This window comes from Mustelus asterias, chromosome 1 (genome assembly GCF_964213995.1).
Source record: "Mustelus asterias chromosome 1, sMusAst1.hap1.1, whole genome shotgun sequence".
NCBI lineage: Eukaryota > Metazoa > Chordata > Chondrichthyes > Carcharhiniformes > Triakidae > Mustelus > Mustelus asterias.
Window position 1 is genome coordinate 28,142,238 of NC_135801.1, and position 10,320 is coordinate 28,152,557.

A 10,320-nucleotide genomic window follows, 5' to 3' on the forward strand; every position below is an offset into this window, starting at 1 on the left:
AATGACCATCAGGTACAGCCATGCCTCTTTGAGAAGGGAGTTCAGTTGGAGGCAAAACCATCAAACCCTTTCTTTTTTTATCACTATAGGCAGCAAGATTCAACCATCCTTTGAGGCCAAGTAGGGTGGCATGGTGGCACAGTGGCTAGCAGCGCTGCCTCACAGCGCTGGGGACCTGGGTTTGATCCCCAGTTTGGATCACTGTCTACGTGAAGTCTGCATGTTCTGCCCGTGTCTGCGTGGGTTTCCTCCGGTTTCCTCCCACAGTCCGAAAGACATGCTGGTTAGGTGCATTGGCCGTGCTAAATTCTCCCTCAGTGTCCAGACAGACGCCAGAGTGTGGCAACTAGGGAATTTTCACAGTAACTTCATTGCAGTGTTAATGAAAGCCTACTTGTGACACTAATAAACAGACTTAATTAAAGCAAATACAGACTGAAGTGTTTATCAATGTAGAAAGAGATATTTCAAATACTATCTTTTTGCCAAATTCATCTGACGCTGGTTCTCTGGTGAAGTCATTATTCTCACAACGAAGTTATTGTGCACCAGGATGAAACCAGCAAAGTGATTGATCACCGGGTAGCTGTCGTGTTTGGGCACTCACCTACTGTCTTAGGCAAACTGTCAGCACTGAGTCTTCAATGTAACCTAATGACCTCAACCAAGTACAGCATCCGCATATCTACACTTGATCTTAGCCAAAAGGCCGAGAAGCGTATGAAGCAATTTTTAAAAGCGGTATCTCGGCCTTTTGGCTAAGATGCAAATGAGCTCAAGTCTTGGAGGAGGAATTGCTTTCCCTCCTCCAATCAGCTTGGCTCATGTAGATCAGGCCCAGGAGAGGGTAAATGGTCGCTCGCCCTGTCTTGCCAGCCGGGATCGGAAATGTCTCAACTCGTTGAGACTCTGAATTGGACTTGATTTGATTGAATTGGAAAAGTATTAAAAAAACTGTCAGCACTGAGTCAGAAGTGACCATCCTCAACTAAAGCAAGTTCCAGAGAGACATTCCAAAACAATTAAAGACTTTCCTCAATGTAATTAAGAAATCACTTCTTGGCCTTTTGGCTAAGATCAAGTGTAGTATGGTCGGCAGCCCATGGTCGGCCGCACTTGGTTGAGGTCATTAGGTTACACTGAAGCTTCATATGTTTCGTATGAAGCAATTTTTTAAAGCGGCATCTTGGCTTTTTGGCTAAGATGCAAATGAGCTCAAGTCTTGGAGGAGGAACCTCCCCCTTCTCCAATCAGCTTGGCTCATGTAGATCAGGCCCAGGACAGGGTGGTTTGGTCGCTCGCCCTGTCTTGTCAGCCTGGATCTGAAATGTCTCAACTTGTTGAGACTCTGAATTGGATTTGATTTGATTGAATTGGAAAAGTATAAAAAAAAGAGAAAAAACAGATTTGGAGAGAAAATGTAAAGGAAAATATTGCCACATTAAAATGGATCATAAATCCAGCAACAGAATTAATTGGAAAATTTATCAGACCTAGTCAGACATTGGAAGCAGAAATAAGAAGGATTGAGTGAAGGTGTAGTGTGGATTGCAATCATAATGATTGATTTGGGTAGGCCCTATTTGGCCATTATAGTAACTGATTAACATATCTGCGTCCATCATATGCTAGTCCACTTAAAAGTTATTTTATCTCACAGAAGTCTCCAAATTTTGGAAGATCACTGTCAGCAAGTAGAGTATGTTGTTAACTGTAAAACCAGCTGTGCACAGTCCATCCAAATGCATTTTAAAAGCATTCCTGTTTAAAGTTAGTGTTCGGAATGCCTCAAATACCGGTGAGAAGAGTGTCTCGTAAAGAAAGATTTGCATTTATATAGAACCTTTTGTCTTTTCAAAATGTATACAATGAAAGACTTTTGCAGTGTGGTCACTGATGTCGGAATCAGAGTAGTCAATTTGTACACAGCAAGCTCCCACAACAGCAACGCGATAATGACCAGGTAATCGGATTTTAATTTTTAAGTTTATTTATTAGTATCACAGATAGGCTTACATTAACACTGCAATGAAGTTATTGTGAAAATCCCGGAGTCGCCACACTCTGGCGCCTGTTCTGGAACACTGAGGGAGGATTTAGCATGGCCAAGGCACCTAACCAGCACGTCTTTTGGGCTGTGGGAGGAAACCTGAGCACCCGGAGGAAACCCACGCAGATACGTGGAGAACGTGCAGACTCCACACAGAAAGTGACCTGAGCCTGGAATTGACCCAGGTCCCTGGCGCTGTGAGGCAGCAGTGCTAACCACTGTGCCACCGTGCCGCCCTATATTCTGATTAAGGGAGAAATATTAGTTGGGATATCAGAAGAATTCCCCATGCTGCTCCTCAAAATAGATTCATGTGGTCTGAGAGAGCAAACAAAGTCACAGTTTAGCACTTCATCTGACAGTGTAGTACTCCCTCAGTGCTACACTGGAATGCTGGCCTGGATTTTTGCACTCAAGTCTCTGGGATGGGATTTGAGTGGAAAAATATGGACTTCTAACTGAGCCATAGCGATACCTGCTATTGAATTAATACCATCACAGCTGGTTTTACAGTCTACAAAATGCTCTGCCTAATTCAAATATTTAAATTATTCCTGTTTAAAGTTAGTGTTCTAAATGCTTAAAGTACTGGTGAGAAGAGTGAGTGTCGATAAAAGAAAGGTTTGCATTTATATAGCACCTTTCACAGCATCTCAAAAAAGTGCACTCTTCACGTAAGCCTACCTGTGACAATAATAAATAAACTTAAAAATTAAAATCCGATTAAAACTAAAATCCGATTACCTGGTCATGGGGAGGCCATGGCCTAGTGGTGTTATCACTAGACTATTAATCTAGAAACTCAGCTCATGTTCTGGAGACCCGGGTTCGAAGCCCGCCACAGCAGCTGGTGGAATTTGAATTTAATAAAAAATATCTGGAATTCAGAATCTACTGATGACCGTGAAATCATTCTTGATTGTTGGAAAAACCCATTTGGTTCACTAATGTCCTTTAGGGAAGGAAATCTGCCGTCCTTACCTGGTCTGGCCTACATGTGACTCCAGAACCACAGCAATGTGGTTGACTCTCAGCTGCCCTCGGGCAATTAGGGATGGGCAATAAATGCTGGCTTGCCAGCAATGCCCATGTCCCATGAATGAATTAGAAAAAAATAAAATAGGAGTGCTTCAAAAGCAGAACAAGTATTGGATGTAACAACAATTGGATTCTCTACGAAGAGCACTGTCCACTCAGAGCAGCCTTTTTTCAAATTCCCTCCATAGACAAGGAAAGGAAGAGGGTGAGGACACCCATCAATGAGCCTGGGAAGGTAGAGCACCCGGAGCTACTCCGTTGAAGACGCCAGTCTTTCCTTTGTAAATAAAAACAGATTAACATTGATTACTTAATGCAGAAAAGGATTTAGCAGGTTATTCCCAGCTCACTCTATGAAACTCTACCTTGTGCTGAAACTGGGACTCTGGGCACTGTATTCTACATGAATGTGATCAATACAACAAAAATCCAACATCTTCCTCCATCTTCAACAAGAAATGCGAGGAGTTCACGTGTTGCTTTGTCATTAGCATTGAGACCATCCAAGCAGCTGCCTCTACCATTTTCCTCTCTCTCCCTTGCCCACAGGGCCTAACTTTCTGTAATGCTCTCCCCGACCTAAAGTTATGACCATGCTGCCTTCTACAGTTTCTCTCCTTTTGTCCTCTCACACCCCCTCTGATTTGATTTATTATTGTTACATGTATTAGTAAACAGTGAAAAGTATTGTTTCTTGCCGGCCATACAGTCAAAACATACCATTCATAGAGTACATAGGGAAGGAGAAAAGGATAAGGTGCAGAATATAGTGTTGCAGTTATGGTAGGGTGAAGAGAGAATCAGCTTAACATAAAGTAGGTCCATTCAAAAGTCTGATGGCAACAGGGAAGAAACTGTTTTTGAGTCAGTTGGTACGTGTTTCCAGACTCTTGTATCTTTTTCCCAATGAAAGAAGGTGGAAGAGAGTATGTCCGGGGTGCGTGGGGTCCTTGATTACGCTGGCTGGTTTTCTGAGGCAGCGGGAAGTGTAGACAGAGAAAATGGATGAGAGGCTGGTTTGCGTGATGGACTGGGCTATGTTCACAATCCTTCGTAGTTTCTTGAGGTCCTGGTCAGAGCAGGAGTCTTACCAAGCTGTGATACAACCGGAAAGGATGCTTTCTATGGTGTAGCTGTAAAAAATGGTGAGAGTCGTAGCTGGAATGCCAAATTTCCTTAACCTCCTGAGAAAGCAGAGGCATTGGTGGGCTTTCTTAACAATAACGTCAGCATGGAGGGACCAGGAAAGATTTTTGATGATCCGAACACCTTGAAACTGGAAGCTCTCGACTATCTCCACTTCATCCCTGTTAATGTAGACAGACATATCCTCCACTATGCTTCCTGAAGTCGATGACTATCTCCTTCATTTTACTGACATAGTGTCATCACACCATTTCACTAGGTTGTCTACCTCTTTCCTGTACTCTGTCTCGTCATTGTTTGAGATCCGTGGTGTCATCAGCAAACCTGAAAATGGGATTGGATCAGAATTTGGCCATACAGTCGGAGTTCGAATTGCCCAGGATACTCACCTGCTGCTGGTTCACCACTATTTCACAAAACCACTACCTACCCTGGCTTCCAAGTATTGTTAATGGTTCTCTCTCTTAGTGTACTGCTCACCCCTCCTGCCACCATCCCACTTCTTCAAATCTGTAGTAATAACTTCTCTCCTCGAAAAAAAACAACTGTTAGAGCCTCCACCTCTACAAACTCTCCCCACTCCAAACCTCCCTTTCGTCTCTAAGGTCCTTGAATCTGTTGTTGCCTCCAAATCCATACCCAGTTTTCCTCGAATTCCATGTTTGAATCCTTCCAATCAACAAGCTGTATTAATGGCACTTCACAAATGATGTAATTGTTGTTAAATGAAGTATTTTCCTTGAATCATAGAATCCCTACAGTGCAGAAGGAGGCCATCTGGCCCATCAAACCTGTACGGCTGCACTGTGGTGGCACAGTGGCACTGCTGCCTCACAGCGCCAGGGACCCCGGTTCGATTCCCGACTCGGGTCACTGACTGTGTGGAGTTTACTCATTCTCCCCGTGTCTGCGTGCGTTTCTTCCGGTGCTCCGGTTTCCTCCCACAATTCAAAAATGTGCTAGTTAGGTGGATTGGCCATGCTAAGTTCTCCCTCAGTGTACGCGAACAGACGCCGGAGGGTGGTGACTAAGGGATTTTCACAGCAACTTCATTGCAGGGAAAACGTAAGCCTACTTGTTATGAAGGGTATAGATAGGGTGAACAGTGGGAAGCTTTTTCCCAGGTCGGAGGTGACGATCACGAGGGGTCACGGGCTCAAGCTGAGAGGGGCAAGGTATAACTCAGACATCAGAGGGACGTTTTTTACACAGAGGGTGGTGGGGGCCTGGAATGCGCTGCCAAGTAGGGTGGTGGAGGCAGGCACGCTGACATCGTTTAAGACTTACCTGGATAGTCACATGAGCAGCCTGGGAATGGAGGGATACAAACGATTGGTCTAGTTGGACCAAGGAGCGGCACAGGCTTGGAGGGCCGAAGGGCCTGTTTCCTGTGCTGTACTGTTCTTTGTTCTTTGTTAATAAATAAACTTCAACTTCTGGCTCTCCGAGAAAGCATCTTACCCTATACCAGTGACCCCATACATTAATCATGCTAATACCCCATAAGGGAAGTTAATCCTGGAATCCTGAGCAAAATTTTTCACTCAATCAACATCACATAATGTGGCCATTACTTTGGGTAAATGCAAATTATTGCGGATGATGGAATCTGAAACCAAAAGAGAAAATGCTGGAAAATCTCAGCAGGTCTGGCAGCATCTGAAAGGAGAGAAAAGAGCTGACATTTCGAGTCCAGATGATCCTTTGTCAAAGCGGTCATTACCTTGCTGTTGTTTGTGCGAGTTTGCAGTGTATAAATTGACTACATTACAACAGTAATTACACTTCAAAGTTCAACAATGGTTGTAAAGTGTTTTAGGATGTCCAGTGGTCATGCAAGGTGCTATAAAAATGCAAATATTTCTCCTTTTCTATTTACAGACAAAGACCAAGAACTGGACTGAAAAAAAATCAGTTGGGTTAATACTAAAATAAAAAATACAATTTGTGCAAAACTGAGTCTAAATTATTCGAGCAGGTTGATGATTTAAACAGCAAGCGCTCATGTATCATGAGATGGAATTGATACAAGATTGGGACAAACACACAGGACATCGAGAGGATAACAGCAAAAGGGGTATTCAAAAATAAAAGTAACAGCGTCAAATGTTAATATCCAGCCCAACAATGAATAAACGTGACTTCAGTTCTGGGTTATTGCAACATCAGGCGTATCAAGACTACAGAAGTTTAATTAAGAAGCTTATCTGAAATATCTACAGTAAAGGTACTATAACATGAGCTATTGTAGCTCTACAAGTCTGGAATTTAAATATGGGATAAAGCCCAACTGTTCCCAACTCCAATGGGTCTTTTTCTAAAATACTGTAATGTTTGTAGCTTTATGTAGCTATAACGTGGTGTGTATGTATGTGTTTGTATGTGTTTGTGTTGGGAGTGGGAGTTGGGGGGGCTTGGGGGTGGGGTGGGAATGCATGAACTGTTATTGTGCAGAGCAAAATTTAAGTGGATTCTTCTGTGCTGAGGAATTTCTGCCTTACCTGAGAGCTCTGCAGACCAACTCTGTTGGAGAAAGACAAAAACCTGGCACGGAATACCTCCAACTAAATTGGACTGATAGTGGTGTCAACCTGCCTCAGCTGGCTGGGTTCTTTCTCTAACTCAGAAAGACGTAGGTTGAAAAGCCATGGTGGGACTTGAGTAAATAATCCAGGCTGAAAGCCGATGTGTAATTCTCCCATTCTGCATGGTGGGAGGGGAGGTCCTTAGATTAAACACTGAATGGCCATGCTAATATTGCCCTTTAGTGTCCAAAGGTAAGTAGCTTAGGTGGATTAACCAGGGTAAACACACAGGTTTATGAGGATAGGGCAGGGAAGTTGGCCTAGGTAGAGTGCTCTTTCGGAGAGTCGCTGCAGATCCAATGGGCTGAATGGCCTCCTTCTGCATTATAGGGATTCTATGGTTTATGGTACACTTTTAGAAGAAGGGCAGCAGATCATTTTCCTTGCATTTTGGCTCATATTCGATTTTTAAACAATATTATTCTGTTTTTAAAATACACATCGAAGTGAACTAGACAAGATATGTGCCAAACTATGGGATAATGGCACACTTAAAAGACCAGGACCCAAAGAACAGACTGAGTAGTTGTATATACATTAAATTACCATGTGGAATAGGGGATTATATCTGTATTAGAACAGTCACTACATTTCAAGATAACTAAATCTATGTGAGATACCTTGAGATGTTGCAGAGACCTGATTGGGGGCTATATAAACATCTGCTTGGTTCAGAACAATCTTCCCTCGGAGCTAAAAGATGTCAATTTTAACCCAGTACCAGGAATTTAGCTCGCAAGGTAGGCGTGCAGGAAAGTGTTTGGAACAGGGGAACAACAGTGCAAGAAGAAATGGAGAAGCAGGAATCGCACCAAAAAATAAAATCAATTATGCATAGCACACACAGGGTTATAACTAAAATGATCAAATGTTCCTAACACAGCATTGAGACTAAGTATGGAATCGAACAATCAAAAGGCTCTTAAAAAGCAAAACGTAAAAACATGCACATATTAAAGCAGAATAAAGGTAGTTGAGGAAACACATATTGAGACAAAGGTATAGGACAACTCATGTAAAGGATTGGGACAGAAAAAGCATTACTACGTCAAAACTTTAAAATAGAAAACAAACTTCAAAACAAAATGGAACATGGAAACTAGGAGTAAGAGTAGGCCATTTGGCCCTTTGAGCTTGCTCCGCCATTCAACATGATCATGGCTAATCCTCTATCTCAATTCCCGCTTTCTCCCCATATCCCTTGATGTTCTTAAAATCTTCTCTTTCTTGAATACATTCAGTGGCTTGTCCTCTACAGCTTTTTGTGGTAGGGAATTCCACAGGTTTACTACCTTGTGAGTGAAGAAACTTTTCCTCATCTCAGTTCTAAATGGTCTCCCCCGTAACCTTAGATTGTACCCCCTAGATTCCCCCAACCAGAGAAAACATCCTCCCTAGTCTGTCCAACCCTGTTAGAACTTTATATGTTTCAATCAGATCTCCTCTCATCCTTCTACGTGAATACAGGCCCAGTTGAACCAATCTCTCCTCATAGGATAACCCCAATATCAGCCTAATAAACCTCAACTGCACTCTCTCTATTGCAAGTGTATTCTTTCTGAGGTAGGTAGACCAAAACTACACACAACACTCTGGGTGTGGTCTCACCAAGGCCCTGTGTAACTGCAGTAAGACATCCCTACTTCTGAAATGTTATCATGGAAACTATCTTCAGCTTACTGGTTTTGCAAACTACCAACCCCATCTTGAATATCTCTCTCTCTCCTCTCCAAGGTCCTCAGATGTGTTGTCACCTCTGAAATCTTTGCCCAAAACTCCATCTTGGGATTGCTCTAATTAGGCTTCCAGCCCTGCCACAGTACCAAAATGGCTCTTATCAAAGTCATAAGCGACATCCTGTGTAAATGCAAAGGACGCCAAACCAAAATATAACTGTTTTTGTTTGCACAAAACTGAGTCTAAAATATTAGAGCAGATTGGTGATTTAAATGGCAAGAGCTCATGTACAGATTCACAAGGAAAAGCATCATGAGATGAAATAGATATAAGAACTAGGAGCAGGAGTAGGCCATCTGGCCCCTCGAGCCTGTTCCGCCATTCAATAAGACAATGGTTGATCTTTTCATGGACTCAGCTCATCTGCTCACTCATCATAACCCTTAAGTCTTTTACTGTCTAAAATCTATCTATCTTTGCCTTAAAAACATTCAACGAGGTAGCCTCAACTGCTTCACTGGGCAGGAAATTCCACAGATTCACAACCCTTTGTGTGAAGAAGTTCCTCCTCAACTCAGTCCTAAATCTCCTTTCCCTTATTTTGAGGCCATGCCCCCTAGTTCTAGTTTCACCCGCCAGTGGAAACAACCTCCCTGCTTCTATCTCATCTATTCCCTTCATAATTTTATGTTTCCATAAGATCCCCCCTCATTCTTCTGAATTCCAATAAGTATAATCCTAGTCTACGCAGTCTGTCCTCATAAGCCAACCCTCTCAACTCCAGAATCAACCTAGTGAATCCCCTCTGCACCCTCTCCAGTGCCAGTATATCCTTTCTCAAATAAGGAGACCAAAACTGTACACAGTACTCCAGATGTGGCCTCACCACCACCTTATATAGCTACAACATAATCTCCCTGTTTTTAAACTCTATCCCTCTAGCAATGAAGGACAAAATTCCATTTGCTTTCTTAATTACCTGCTGCACCTGCAAACCAACTTTTTGCGATTCATGCACAAGGACACCCAGGTCCCTCTGCAAGGCAGCATGCTGCAATATTTTTACCATTTAAATAATAGTCCATTCTGCTGTTATTCCTACCAAAAAGATTGGGACAAACACCTGGGACTTGGATAGGATAACAGCAAAAGTACACCTGGGATATTCAAAAAAAGGTAACAGTATCAACTATAAAATTAATAACTGTGACTTCAGTTCTGGGCTATTACAACAATCATTAAGAAGCTTCTCTGAAATATCTGCAGTAAAGTATGGGCTACAGTAGCTCGATAATTCTGGAGTTTAAAATACATATAGTCCTCTCTTCCCAACTCCAATTGGTCTTTTCCTAAAATATTGTAATGTTTGTGGCTTTATGTATGTATGTGTGTGGGGAGTTGAGAGTGGGTCAGTGAAGGGTGGATATATATGATTTAATTTATTATTGTCACATGTATTAACATACAGTGAAAAGTATTGTTTCTTGCACAAAGCATACCGTTCATACGAAACGAGAGAGTGCAGAATGTGGTGTTCGTCATAGCTAGGGTGTAGAGAAAGATCACCTTAATGCAAGGTGGGTCCATTCAAAAGTCTGACAACAGCAGGGAAGAAACTGTTCTTGAGTTGGTTGGTACATGACTTCAGACTTTTGTATCTTTTTCCCCACGGAAGAAGGTGGAAGAGAGAATGTCCGGCGTGCGTGGGGTCCTTAATTATGCTGGTTGCTTTGCCGAGGCAGCGGGAAGTGTAGACAGAGTCAATGGATGGGAGGCTGGTTTGCATGATGGATTAGGTTACATTCACGACCTTTTGTAGTTCCT

The 10,320-nt window shown here is 42.6% G+C and overlaps 1 pseudogene; it reads left to right on the forward strand.

Annotated features, from left to right (window-relative positions):
* Nucleotides 1–1,051: 1,051 nt before the first annotated feature.
* LOC144501594 (U2 spliceosomal RNA) lies at nucleotides 1,052–1,257 on the forward strand (annotated as a pseudogene).
* Nucleotides 1,258–10,320: the final 9,063 nt, after the last annotated feature.